Raw genomic sequence first — 15,336 nt, forward strand, 5'->3', positions numbered from 1 at the left:
CCAGGTTCAAGGTCCAGTTTTGCCTTTAGCCTGTGTGATACTAGGGCAAGTTTTCTCTGGGCCTCAGTTCCATTAATCTCAATCCCATTTTACAGATGAGGGAACTGAGGCAGAGAAGTGAAGACACTTGCCCAAGGTCACACAGTAGACAAGTGGCAGAGCTGAAATTAGAACCCATGACTTTCTGATCCCCAGGCCCATGCTTTATGCACTAGGCCATGCTTCTTCTCACCTACAAAATGTGGGACAGGGCCTGAGTCTGAACTTATAACCTGGCAAATTCCCCAACACTTGGCACAAAGTACTTAATAAATCCCATAATTATCATTACAAGGATGAGAGAGAGAATATTAAATTTCCTTTAAGATCATGGCCTAATTTCCTTTGGACTTAATCTGATTTCTCCAAGGTCACTGTAATTTGTTAAATTTTAGCAGTGGCAACTCATACTGTATAGTCTATGGGTACAGCTTTCTTAGCAGGGCAGATGCTCCATTGGGAGTGGGTGTGGCTGAAGTATATACATTGGGAATACAGTTAAAATCTTTCCAAGGAAAACAGCAAACGGTAATTCAGCAGCCCGTCACTACCCTAGTGCTATCTGCTCTGTGCAACTGTGCTCAGAGAATTTTTCAGGAAGCATTTGACCATGAATTTTCTTTCTCCAAAGCAATCTTTGTTCGAGGCACCCAACAGTCTAGCATTTAGGATGCTCTCATGGCATCCCCTGCCTCGTGGATTTCAGGCTCCTGTTGGCAGCAATCTATTTATCTTCGCCTGAGAGATGACTGTCACTCAAATATTAATGAGGAGCAGTGTACCAAAAAGCCTAAAACTATTTCCACCACATTTATATCTCTAATATGAAATAATCAAAGCCAGAAAGCAATTTGTAGGGCATACAGAACACAATTTTCACAGGATATCACCCCAACATGCATATGTCCACATCCTCTCTGTATTCATGTACACACCAATGCCATCCCCCAACACACATGAATATACACATGAACCTTCATAGCAAGAAATCGTAAATGAGAAGTGCCAGGTTTCAGGAATAATGAAACTAAATGGGAATCATCTTCCCCATGTCCCTCTGCATCTCCACCCTCTTTGCCCTCCCTTCTTCAGCATCTCTTCATGTAGGCCTGTACCCCTTAAGCGCTTCGATACTCATCCCAACCCCATAGCATTTCTATTATCATCTAGTTAAAATTTATTTTAATGTCCGTCACCAACCAATAGATGACTGCAAGCTTCTTGAGGGCAGGGATCATGTTTTTCAACTCTGTTTTAGTACAGACCTCTAAGTACTCAATGAATACTATTAACTGATCACAGATTTTCATCAGCAAGTAAATTTTGGACTTCTGCTCCACCCTAAAATTTCTAAGCTATGGACTGAATTCACACATAAATGTTTTTTATTAGTAAAGTAATATGATTCCTCCAGTGCACACATTCATACAGGTAACTACTGTGCATTGCAATTAAAGCATAGACTATTTTTAAAACCCAGTTTAAATTAGCAAGGCATGCTACTTTCTGAAGTTCTTGATTTTTTTCAACATCCTGCATGTATGCATTAGCAATTTGTAGTGCTTACTTGTTAAAATGACAAAGCAGGATTGGGCATTTCCAAACTTTTTTTTCAAAATAATGCTGGAAAAGGTGTTTATATAAATTATCTTTACTTGCATAATTGTCCCATTTGGGGCATTATTTTTACAGCCCCCAAGATGGGGAATTAAATGCAGCAATAAAGGGAAGAGGTGAAAAAAGAAGAAAAGAAGAAGCAACCTGACCTAGTGAAGAGAGCACAGGACTGGGAATCACTAAACCAGGGTTATAATCCTAGTTCTGCCATTTATCTGTTGTGTGACCTTGGGCAAGTCACTTACTTTCTCTGTGTCTCATCTACCTCATCTGCAAAATGGGGATTAAGACTGCGAATTCTAATGTGGGACAGGAACTGTGTCCATCCTGATTATCTTATATCTAGCCTTAGTACAGTGCCTGACGCATAGTAAATGCTTAATAAATACCACTTTAAAGAAAAAAAAAGAAAAAAGGAGGGGGAGAAGGAATAGAATCTGGCTTAAGATTTCTAGAATCCACCCTTTGCCCTCCATCCAAATTGCTACCATGCTGATCCAAACACTTGTCATATCCCACCCTGAACTACTGTATCAGCTTCATCAATGACATCCCTGCCTCCTGTCTCTCTTCTCTCCAGTCCATACTTTGCTGTTTGGAGCATTTTTCTGAAACTATATTCACACCATCTCCTCACTACTCAAAAACCCTCAATGGTGCCCCATCCACTGCAATATCATACAGAAATCTTTTCAACTCCTTGATGACGCTAAATCAACTCTTCTCCTTTTACCTTACATTGTTGATCTACTCACAACCCAGACACTTTGATCTTCTAATAGCAACCGACTCTCTGTACATTAATCTCATCTATACTGCGCAATCTCTTTACCCACATCCTCCCTCTGGTCTGGAACTCCCTCCCCGTTTATAAATGAAAAAAAACCAACTCTCCCCACCTTCAAAGCCCTTCTAAAATCATGTTTCCTCCAAGAGGCATTCCCTAACTAAGCCCTCATCTTTCCTACTCAACCTTCCCACTGTGTCACCTATGCAGCTGGATCTGTATCTCTTAGACACTTGATATTTACCTCACCATTAGCCCCACAACAATTATGGCTATATCTGTACACTTTGTCTTTTACCCTATGTGAAATTTATTCTAGTGCCTGTCACCTCCTCTAGACTTTAAGATCCAAGTCAGCAGAAAATGTGTCTACTAACTGTATTGTACTGTATTTTCCCAAGTGCTTACTACAGTGCTCTGCACACAGTATTCAGTAAATATCATTGAAGAGAAACATAAGAAGGCATTTCTATTCCATTCTCTTCAGGCTAGTGTACAATAAGCACTTAATGCATTATGGTGACCCCTACTTCCTCTTCTTACCCAAACCATGTCTGTTTAAAAAGTAACAAACTCCTTTTCCCTGAGAAGATTCTGTCTCTTCAGCATTACTGATCCCTCTCCTCTGCCTACCCCCAGAGTATGCATTTTGCAAAGAGGAAATTCCACTGTGACTGCACTGCATTCTAATTTCTCTCCTCTTCCTCTCCCACTGCATGCCACTGTCACTGCTTTCAAATATGTGGTCCAAAAATAAAAGTTGCTTACTTCCTCCTCAAAAATGGAGAGATGGATTATGCAGAAGAAGTAATTCCCTCCTTTTTAGGACTGTGAGCCCCATGTGAGATAGGAACTACATCCAAACTGATTATATTGTACTTATCTCTGCTTAGTATAGTGCTTGGCACATGGTGAGCACTTACCATAACAATCAATCACATTCATTGAATGCTTAATGTGTGCAGAGCACTGTAGTATGCAGTTGGGAGAGTACCATGCAACCCACAGACACATTCCCTTGCCCACAGCAAGCTTATACTCTAGAGGGGTATTATTATTGATTGTACAACCAGAAGCAGCATGGCCTAGTGGAAAGAGCATGGACATGGGAGTCATAAGACCTGGGTTTAATCCCACCTCTAACAAATGCTTGATGTGTGACCTTGGGTAAGTCACTTCACTTCCCTCCTGTTCACCTTCCTACTTTTAATGTGAACCCCATGTGGGAAAGGGACTCATCTAATTTACCCTGCCCTTGGAACAGTGTTTGACACATAGTAAGCACTTAAATATCATAAAGTCATACATGTTATTTTGGAAAAAATGTAGACAATCTTAGAGAAGAATATCAAGATGGCCCTGGAGTAATAAAAGACAAACAATTACAACTTTTTGCAAGGCACTGTTTATTGGATATAGCACTGGCCTAGGAGTCAATGAGGACTTGAGTTCTAATCCCAGCTCCGCCACTTGTCTGTTGTGTGACCTAAAGTAAATCACTTCACTTCTCTGGGCCTCAGTTACCTCATCTGTAAAATGGGGGTTAGGACTGTGAGCCTCATATGAGATATGGACTATGTCAATCTGATGAGCTTGTATCTTCCCCAGTGCTTAGTATAGTGACTGGCACATACTAAGTTTAATAACATTATAAAAACCAAATACAAAATTAAAAGTTTACCTTATTTCCTTATTGTAACTGTTGCCATGACAATTCATGATGCTTACTTTCACTAAATGGAATGCAGAATTGCTAATTCTGCAATTACATCTGCCCGTATAATTTAGGGGAATTTGTGTTTGATAAGTGGTAGAGATGTTGAAGTGTCAATATTAAGATGAAAGTAATGGAGAAAAAAACAACACTTTCACAAAAGCCTAACCACATTTTGGCAGAGTTGCCTTCCCCCTCACCGCCCCCCCCCCCCAAGAGTTTTGCCAGTAATCCAGCCTACCAAAAACTATCATTCAATACTGGAAACTGTGTTAATGCAAGAAATTTCCTAATTTGTTCCCAAAGTATCTTTAGGGTAAGAGGAGCTGGTCTTTCAGAATGCACAACTTTGTCTCCAGGGGAGTGGGTAGGTAAATGATTCTGAGGGACAACTTCCCCCAATATCGCTGCCGAAGTGTTCTGGGCACATAACTATGTAAGGCAAGATGGGGAGGGTACTATCTATCATAGAGTGGTCTTCTCCGAAACACTAATACAGTCTCAGCATCTCCATGCACAGACCCCTAAGGCCAACTATAACAAAACATTATCTATTACATAAGCAACTTACACCCTAACCCACTATGAATTAGATGAAAACACAGAATAAGGGGTCTATTTCTAGAAGGTAAGGCCTTCACTGGAAGAGGAATTTAGAACCTTTCTCCATACTTTTCTCCCCTTAGCAAAACCAAGGAGCGCACCAGATTGCAAAAGCCTCATTAACACTAATGGAAAATCATCATGCAAATTTCCTTCCCAATGATAACAAAATATGACCCTTTCCAATTGAACCCCCTACCAGATCTGTGCATCATCATTAATTACCATAGGAAGTACCACTTATCAATGTCAATGCTCTTTTACAAACACCAGTCACCAAATACAAAATTTAGCTCACGAAAATCTGCATTTTTTGAAAGTCTCTGGGGGCAGAGAAAGCATGAGCATCAGATTGATGTGGTGATTAGAGTTAGCAAAGGCAGGAAAGAGAGCTGCACCTTGCAGCTTTGAGGATACCACCCAAAGTTATGTAACAGTGAATAATCAACCATATTTACTAGCACTTACTATGTGCAGAGCACTGGACTAAGTGCTTGGGAGAGTATAATAAAACAGAGTTGGTAGACATGTTCCTTGCTCACAACAAGCTTCCAGTCTAGAGGGGGAAAAAAAGACATGAATATACATAAATTATGGATAAGCACATAAGTGCTATAGGACTGAGGGAGGGGAATAAAGGGTGCAAATCCAAGTTCAATGCAGAACAGAATGGGAGAAGAGGAAATGAAGGCTAAATCCTCTCTGTGGGAATATGGGGATGATATTCAATGTTGGAGATGGACCGTACAGTTCATTCAATGCTATTTATTGTCAACTGTGTGCAAGACACTACTAGGAGCCCTCTGAACTAGAAAATGGTATTCTATGGAAAATGGTATTCATAGCTGAAGCATGCTGACACCTCTACACAGAGGACAGACCACTGCCCTTCCCTTGCCCCTACTCTAGTCCTGGGTCTGACATTGCCAGGTGGGAATAGAGGTACCCCCCCCCCAAAGCCCATATGGAGTCCCCAAAAGGCTGTTGCCATTTCCAAGTGAGTCACTTGGGGAGTTCTCTGGGCCCCGACTTCAGGCCACCTTTGGGTGGGGTAGGAGTTGAGAAGGGAGTGCTGCAGTCATCCCCCTGCACCCCAACTCTGGATCCAGATCCCCTGCTCATGTCAATGGTATTTATTGGAATTCATTGGTATTTCAGTGCTTACTGGCCAGGCACTTAGCTAGACACCAGCTCTCAGTCAGGGCAGATCAGTATCCCCAGAACCAGAGAGGAAGAAGTGAGGAGCAGTCTGGGAGCACACTTGGGTCCTGAAAAATTAGCTTCTGGGAAGAATCATCATTTCAACCATAGTCATAGGGGCTATAATAATGATGGCATTGGTTAAGCGCTTACTATGTACAAAGCACTGTTCTAGGGCTATGCCATGAACAACTACTGTGCTCTCTACGCAGTGCTTTTTATAGAGAGAGTACTATGCCAAGAGCTTGATATAATACAATAATAGCAAAAGGAATGGTCTCTATCTCCATGGAGGCTACAATCTCCTTCCCACTTATGTCATCAGGAAAATCCCAATTTATCCTGGGCAATGGATCCCAACACCTTTCACCTCTCTAAATACTTGTACCCACTCTTCTTCCCTCCCTTAATCTCATCTCCAAAGATTTCCCTTTTATCTTCAAATATCCTCATCTACCTCATACTAAAAAATTATTCTCAAATCCATCACACCCTCCAGTTATTTCCCACCACCATCCTTCAATTCTTGCCAAAGCACCTTGAACAGCGTATATACCTCCTGCCCTCACTTTTTCTCCACTAATTCCCTTCTTGACCCTCTACAGTCTGACCCCCTTTCAATCTCCTAAAACTACTCTTTTCAAAGTAACCAAGGACTTCCTCATCAAAGATAATGGACTCCATTCTATCCTGATCATCTCTGAACTCTAGTTGCCTTTGGTGCTGTTGACAGACCCTATTAAGGCTTGGCTTCACTGACAGCATGATCATTGTCCTCTCATCCCTTTCTGTTTGCTTCTTCTTTGTATTGTTTCCTGGCTCTTTTCTTATTTGTTAAATGAGTGTCCCATTGAGCTCTGTTCTTCATCCTCTACTCTTTTCAGTCTACATTCACTGTCTCAGGAAGATTATCCATTCATATAGCATCCTCAGCCACTTCTGAAAATTACTGCCAAATCTACTTCAGCAGCATAACTTCTCACCAGTCTTACAATTTAGCTTTTCCTCTTGACTCTCAGGTGTCTCCACAAAAAAATCACCATCATTATCACTATATGTTACACAACTACTCTGGGCACAGTACTGTATCAGGTGCTTTTAGAGTATACAGTAAGAGACATGGTCCCTGCCCTCAGGTAGTTTACAGCTTAATCGAGGAAATAGGCACACAGATAGAATACATAAAACAGGAACATAAGGGAAGTCACAGATTCAATTGGAAAAAAGCTAAAAAGATTTTTTTTATTTTAAAAAAAAGGCATTTGTTAAGTGCTGACTATGAGCCGGGCACTGTTCTAAACACTGGGGTGGATAAAATAATCAGGTTGGATGCAGTCCATGTCCCACATGGGGTTCACAGTTTTAATTCTCATTTTACAGATGAGATAACCTGAGGTACAGAGAAGTAAAGTGACTTGCTCAAGGTCTCACAGCAGACAAATAGTAGAGCTAGAATTAGAACCCACATCCTTCTGACCCACAGGCCTGTGCTCTACCCACTACACCAAGCATAAGTAATAAAAAAAAACAAATATGCAATAACCTTGGCAGGCAGACAGATCCAATTCATTAATTCAATATTTGACCACTTCCTATATGCAGAGCACTGTACTAAGAGCTTGGAATGTACAATATGGCAATTCCCCAATCTAGAGGGGGAGACACATGTTCGCTCTCACACTCACACAGATTTGAGGGGGATACAGGGAAAAGTCAGGGTCAGGAGTTTGATGTGAAAATAAATGGATAGCTGTGACCAATCGTCAGTGCAGGCAGGATCATAGATTAGCAGGGTATACCTAGGGGGTAGCTTCCCCAGACTCTTTGTAGTATGTTGGAACTGTCACCATGTTGTGGCGAGTCGCCTCTACCCAGGGTCAGAGACGTACACTGTCAGACCCTGCATGGTGTTAAGTGACTAATTGGACCTCATTGCTGGAGCAAGAAGTGAGTATTCCCTCAAGGGATCCTGATAGCTGGGTGATTTGAAGGGTAGCCTGTGAGAGGTTGATTTGTTGAGTGGTCCCCGAAGACAACTGGTGTCTCCTTCCCTATTCCACCAGCTGTTAGAAGTTAGGGACCATGCTGGCCTGTCTGCTCATTACATAGTAGTATAGGATTAGCTTTGCTTGCGAGTAATCCAGAAGCATATTCCTCCCAAAAAGTAATATTCAATTATTCTTTGTTTTATAATCTCAATAAACCATGAATTACTAAAAATGAAGTGTATTCTTCCTGAAAGACAAGTTCACGACATAGAATAAATCTTGCCTGGCTCAGCCTCTGGTCTCTCAATTTCACCGTGTCCATCTTTGAATGCAGTCCATTGCACTGGGTGACAGTAGTTAATGGATTTTGTGAGGAGGAGAGGGCTGAATTCTGAATAGTGTTTTAAGAAGATGATCCTAACAGCAGATATTAAACAAGACCAGAGAGAGGAGGGATGGAAACAGGGAGATGAGTGAGGAGGTTGAAACAGTGATCCTACCAAAGGGTGATGAGCAATTGGATGACTGGTCAGAATCTTAAAATTCCTCACATCTAAGCTTTAGACCTCTTCCCTCAAGACTGTAAACTCGCTGTGGGCAGGGAACATGTCTAACAACTCTGTTGTACTCTCCCAAGCGTTTAGTTCACTGTTCTACATGTGATAAGAGCTCAATAAATAGCACTGCTGATGATCAACTTCTCTTTCCTCATTAACCCACTTCCCCTAGTTTTCCCATCCTGACAGACAACACTACCATTTTTTTTGCTTCAGAAGCTCCTCAAAGTTGGGAAGGTGGTAACACTTCAGAGAATGTAGACTCTAAGCTTGTTATGGGCAGGGAGTGTGTCCGCTAATTCTGTTGTATTGTACTCCCCCAAGCACTTACAGTGTTCTGCACATACTAAGTGTTCAATAAATACTATTGATTGGATTCACTGATTGATAGCGGTTCAAGGTCAATGTTTCTGGGACAGGATTAGTGGTGCTTGCCTCCGGGGTACCTATTTGAACATGCTTTCAGGGTGTCCATTTATGTCCTGAAGTTGGGGCTTATCCTGAATAGACTGGTGCCAGAAAGCCAACACAGCTACTCAAAACTTGCAATTCAGAACAAGGAACAAGATCTGCATCTGAGAAAGTTATAGGTTATTTTGAATTTCTCTCTCCACTGCTCTTCTGAAAAGAGCATTGTGCTGCTCATGAGCAAGCAGCTGCCATCTAGGGCTTGGACACTCCCCAAATGGTTCTAAAGAGAAACACAAGGACTGTGTGCATTCAATAAATTCCATTGCTTTATTGACTGACTCCATCCTCTCGAATTCATGCTCAGTTCTTTACAGTACAATATTGAAAATCAAAGCAATTCAAATGTGTTGTCCTCAGGTTTGGTCTAAACTTCACAGATGGTGAAGGGAATTGATGGTAAAGAGAAGTGAAACATTTAATTCAGCAAAGTGAAAGAGTCCATTAATTTGATCACTGTAGCTAGCCATATTGGATAATTCAGGCTCCAAAGTGGTTTCTCGTATCTTAAGAGGACATTCCAATGCAGTTTCTCAACCATTTTTTCTTGTGAGAGTTGGAATCTAGATAAAAAAGACAGAATCTTCAGACACACTAAGCAGCCCTTTCACCTTCCTCAGTTGTGCTGGTGGATGAAACCAATCCCTCATGCAGAAATTCTTTCTGAAATCTTTTGTCATTCATACGCCTTTAAAGATTTTGTGGCTTCTAAGTGCATGTTTTATAATGACAAAAGGATATCGTAAATATAGGGTCACCCTCTCAATACATTTAATATTCCTATTCATGAGTTTCACTAATTAAACTCCCTTTACACAAAGTCTTGAGGCAAAGGCATAAATGGTCCAAACTTGATAAAGTGGGAGGATATCAATTTTTTCTCAGAATTGAGGAGTTAAGTAGATTTTAAAAAGTAAAGAAACAGGTATGCTAATGATAGACACTAGAAACATTTTAAGGCAGAAGTATGTGAGAACATCCCTGACAGTAAACATCACTGACACGACTGGAATGACACGTACATGTCAGGAATGAATACTCCATCAGTTATTTCTCCATTTCCTGTGAAGTTGCCAGCATTTGCAATTAGTTGTAGTGGGACATCAGCCCAGGAAATCCCACTTGGGAAAAAGAAATCCACCACTTCATCCTGAACAAGCTCTGGGATATCAGGGGACTCCTGGTGGCTACCTCAGAAGTAGTCACTTATTAACATACCTCACAACCATTAAAATAATTTTAAGATTCTTGAGGGCAAGGATCATGCCTATCAACTCCATTGTATTGTACTCTTCCAAGTATACTTAGATGATGACCCCCATGTTGACCAAGGACTCTGTCCAACCTGATTATCTTGTATCTACATCAGCATTTAGTACAGTGCTTGGCACATAGTAAGCACTTAAATACCATTATGATTTAGTGCTTAGTACAGTGCTCTGTACACATCAAGTGCTCAGTAAATGCCACTGGTCAACAGACTCCCTGGGAGGCTGTATTCTCTCTGATAGGGTCAAGAACTGGAAGCTGTAGTCACTCCACACTGGATGCAGCAGACCTTCTCTATGACCACTGGGCCCCCACCCTCTACTCATCATATCCCTCTCCTCCTCTCATGACCAACCCAAACAACTTATTCATTCATTCAATACTATTTGAGTGCTGTGCGCTATGTGCTATATGCTAAGCACTTGGCATATACAATTCGGTAACAGATAGAGACAATCCCTGCCCAGTGACAGGCTCACAGTCTAAACGAGGGAGAGATAGCAAAGCAAAACAGAACAAGGCAAAACAAGACATCATCATCAAGATTAATACAATCGAGGAGATATATACCTCATTAACAAAATAGGGTAATAATACATACAAATGAGCACAGTGCTGAGGGTAGGGGAAGGGGAGGCTCAGTCTGGGATGGCCTCCTGGAGGAGGTGAGCTCTCCAGCATCACATCATGTCAGGTCATTCCCATTCAACCCATACTCACCATCCAGGCTATCCCCCGGCCCCAAACATGTATCATAGCCTGACGCGACTAAGTGTATCAACCTCTTTGCTGAACTTCCTAAATCTGGTCTCCCCTCTCTGTTGACTGGATTTTTTTCCCTTTTAAAAACTGTCATTCTGCACACACCACCACATTCTTCAAATCAATGTTATGTGCATCCTACGTTCCAGGTACCATACTAAGCATTTGGTAGTGTACAACAGAGTTGGTAGGCATGTTCTCCCTCCCTCCCAACCAGGAGATTACAGTTGAGACAGGCAGACAGACATTAAAATGAAATTACAGCTAGGTACAACAAAAACACCTCCAATAGTTGCCCATTCCTTGCTGCATTGAGGAGAAATTCCTGACCATTGCCTTTAAGCTACTTGATCAGCAGGCTTTCTCCTACTTTTCTTCTCTAACCTACTCACTGTGCCTTGTTCACTCTTACCACTGACCTCCTCTTCCCTGGAAAACCCTCCCCCTTCACAACTGAAGGATCATCACTCTCCCCATTTAAGGGATTTCTGAAATCACATCTCCTTCTGGAAGTCATCCTCATCAACTCTATCCCCAACTCTAATTTCAGCACCTGAACATGTACTGGACTCCTAAGTGCTTAGTATAGTGCTCTGAACATAATGAGCACTCAAATACCAGTGATTGATGTATGTACATATTTTTACATTCTGTTATACCCCCTATTCTGTAATTTTAATATTTGTCTTCCTCAAAGCATTCCAAACTTTGACAGTAGAAGGTCTGTAAATTCTCTTATACTTTCCCAGGTCCTCTTTACAATATTTTGCTGGCACTCAAAAAAAAATCCTATTTGATGTGTCAAGCACTGTAGTTGGCAGTGGAATCAATACAATACAATCAGATTAGACACAGTTCTTGTCCTGCACAGATCTCACAATATAAAGGAGGGGAAGACAGGTTCTGAGAACACAAATGAATTACTAAGAAAGTAATGACTTCCACATGCACTAAGTCATGATAAACAAGTTAAAGTAGGTGGGAAAATCATCCCTTGAGGGAGCAGTGCTTTAATACTACTAATAATGATGATGGTAACTAGTATTCATTAATCACTTACTATTTGCCAGGCACTGTACTAAACTCTAGGGTGAATACAAATTGGGGAGGACACAGTCCCTGTTCCATATGGAACTCAGAGTCTCAATCCCCATCTTACACATAATGTAGAGTGAGGCACAGAGAAGTGAAATGATTTGCTCAAGGCCATACAGCAGAAAAAAGGCAGAGCTGGGATTAGAATCCATGACCTTCTGACTCCCTAGCCCATGCTCCACTTATTAAGCCATGCTGCCTCTGTACCCCATGAGGAACCCAGCAAGTTAAGCAACACTTTTAAACTTTGCAAATAAAATGCAATAGCTTGCACCTGGCCTCAGCAAGAGAGCCTTGGGGATGGAGAACCTGCCTTGCCCTTTTCTTAAGCAGATGTCCTTAGGCTTCTAGCCTCTATCCTGGCACAGCTGACACTCAGTGGCATTTTTCTTTGTTTTTAATAAGGTAGAGAGAATTTCAAAATATGTTCCGGCATTAAGTGTGAATGAATTAGGAAGAGGTATTCACACCTCTGCCCTATACTTAGCTTGCAGTGAAATGATTAACATTGCTGTGCTCAGAAGGCCTCCCACACTATTAAACACAGAATGATTCTGTTCCAGGACTTTCATGTTGTCCTGTGCTTTGAAACATTAGGAGTCAAGAGGGATATCAGTAGTCTAAATATTCCAAAATGATATTCCAGGCAGCCAAATTCAGGAGGGCCATCATTTGCTCCTCTTTGCTACTAGGAGCCAGGTTATCAGGAGCCACTCTGACACAGTGACTCCAACCTTGCCTAAAATAGGGAGACATTTAAGTAGTCCTGGCTCATAAGCATCTCTTCCATGGGTCATTACGGCTTCTCCCAATGGGAGGCAGAGATCTGTCATTTCACAGAGAAATAAATGCTGTTTGATAAAATGGTGGGAGTGTGGATAACAGTTGCCTATAGGACTTTCTAACAAACACCTGCAGTCGACAGCAAAGTCACCTGGTAGCTGGATGAGTAAATGGCCTGTAAATAAGCTCTGTCTAACATGGAGGCAGTTAGAACTAGTGAAATGAGGTTCACTGTGCTAGTCTTCCTTTTTCCCCCCCTAATGTGGCCCTGGAGGAAGAATGGGCCCCAGCTATTTCCTAAGGGTCAGCAATCAATGGTATTTATTGAGGACTTAGTATAGTGCTCTGCACAAAATAAGTTCATCAGAGAGTACAATATAACAGACATATTCCCTGCCCACAATAAGCTTACAGCCTAGAGTGGGAGATAAATCTTACTATAACTAAGGTTACAGATATGTACATAAGTGCTGAAGGGCTGGAAAAAAAGATGAATAAAGGGAATAAGCCAGAGTAATACTGAAGGGAGTGCGAGAAGAAAAGCTGCATGGTGTATTCATTCAATCTCATTTGAGTTCTTACTGTGTGCAGAGCACTGTACTAAGTGCTCGGGAAAGAATAAACAATATTGGATAGAGCACAGGCCTGAGAGTCAGAAGGACCAGAGTTCTAAATCTGCCTCTGCCACATCTGCTGTGAAACCTAGGACAAGTCACTTCATTTCTCTGTGCCTCAGCTACCTCATCTGCAAAATAAACACAGAGATTGGGAGCCCTACATGGGAAAGGGACTGTGTCCTACCCGATTTGCTTGTATACACCCCTGTGCTTAGTACAGTACCTGGCACATAGTAAGTGCTTAAATATAATTATCATCAGAAATAGGAAGTGACTACCACCAGCTCCAGAGGAAACTGACACCCCCAACTCTTATTACATCCCCATGGCTGCTTCCAAGGTTCAAAGTGTTTCCAGGCTCCCAACCCCACAACTCCTAGCCAAAGAAGACTAGGATTAATGGCTGGCATCATGATCTAGCCTGGGAAACCCAATATGACTTCCTTGTGTTCCTTGGTCCTACCTAGGACTGGCAAAGGGGTATCTGCCCTCCCTCCCAAAGCTTCCCTGTCCTCATCCCATCCAATCAGCTGTCCAGCAGGAACACAACCTGGGAACCAGTCAGAGGCCACTGAAATGAACTTTTCTCCAGAATAATCACATTCTCTTGCAAGTAAAATATACCGAGATTGGTACCCAGGAAAGAGGCAAGGGAAGTGCACATAGGGTGCAAAAAGTGATGAGAGCAGCCCCATACTCAAGAGGAAAAGGAAAAACCAGGACACAGATTTTGCCAGCATGACAATCACCCACTTCACCCTAGATTAATTTCTAAAGGTCACCAGACCTAATGAATCTGACTGTCCAATGTAAAACTCCTTGGGCCCCTGATGCTTAGGGGGAGGGAAAAAAAACCTCAGTGGAAAGTATCACAAGTCACTCCCCAGCTTGTACCAACCAGAACCTTCCAGAACAAGGGAGGAACCTCAGGGACACAATGTACAGTCAAACCACACCACCAGCCACCAAGGTTACTGGGGACAGTTTTGTTTTTTGTTTTTTTTTTTTAACTTAGTTTTACCAACCTGCAAGGGAGAGACACATAGACCCACCTCACCGATGGCCCAATACCAGTCTGCTGGCCAAGGAAGCCCTTTCTGCTGATGCTTATTTCTGCTGCCAAGTGCGGCTGTCCAACGCTGCTTCTGCTACTCTGCTCCACGTGATTTTACCTACATCCTCGTGATTCAACGCCACTGCCTTTTATCTGCCTTAGGCTTCACAGCTGGGGCTTACGGGGCAGTCACTGATTGGTCCAGGCCCGTTACCGGGCAGAACAGGGAGAGAAGGCCTCGCCTCCCTCCATGCTCTTCCCCTCCACGGATCAGCAATCACCTGGCTCAAGTGGAGCCCGTAAGTGCTTTCCCGAATCTCTTATTTGTTGTTGTTCGGAGCATCAAAAGCAGTCACCAGTAAGGCAGCTTGCTGTGGGCTCCCTACAGCAAGAAGGGATTTTATCCGACCACTCGGTAATGATAATGATGGTATTTGCTAAGCGCTTACTATGTGCCAAGTACTGATCTAAGCACCAAGCACTGATATTAACTGGCCCCCAGCTGTAAATTGATAGAGCAGTGCTGAACTGCTTTCAGTAAGAACCCACTGATCCAGATCAAATAATTTATATTAGAAATTATAGATTTATATTATTCTTTGTCTCCCCCCTAGGCTGGAAGGTAATTATACTAGGGAATGTGGCTGCTAATGCTGTTGTATTGTACTCTCCCAAGCATTTAGTACAGTGCTCTCTCCACGTGGTAAGTGTTCAATAAGTATTCATTCATTCAATCATATTTATTGAGCGCTTACTGTGTGCAGAGCACTGTACTAAGCACTT

At 42.1% G+C, this 15,336-nt stretch overlaps 1 protein-coding gene and 1 long non-coding RNA gene across 2 annotated transcripts in view; both read right to left on the minus strand.

Moving 5' to 3' along the window:
- NRG3 (neuregulin 3) overlaps nt 1–15,336 on the minus strand; it is a 946,219-nt gene that overhangs the window by 862,928 nt on the left and 67,955 nt on the right. The gene's annotated exons all lie outside the window — the stretch shown is intronic.
- Nucleotides 9,225–14,723, minus strand: LOC114810180. The gene is made up of 2 exons (XR_003757900.2): nt 14,525–14,723; nt 9,225–9,536 (listed from the first exon to the last, which is right to left on the minus strand). It is a non-coding gene; the product is annotated as an uncharacterized LOC114810180 (long non-coding RNA).

The sequence above is a fragment of the Ornithorhynchus anatinus genome, chromosome 3 (genome assembly GCF_004115215.2).
Source record: "Ornithorhynchus anatinus isolate Pmale09 chromosome 3, mOrnAna1.pri.v4, whole genome shotgun sequence".
Lineage (NCBI taxonomy): Eukaryota > Metazoa > Chordata > Mammalia > Monotremata > Ornithorhynchidae > Ornithorhynchus > Ornithorhynchus anatinus.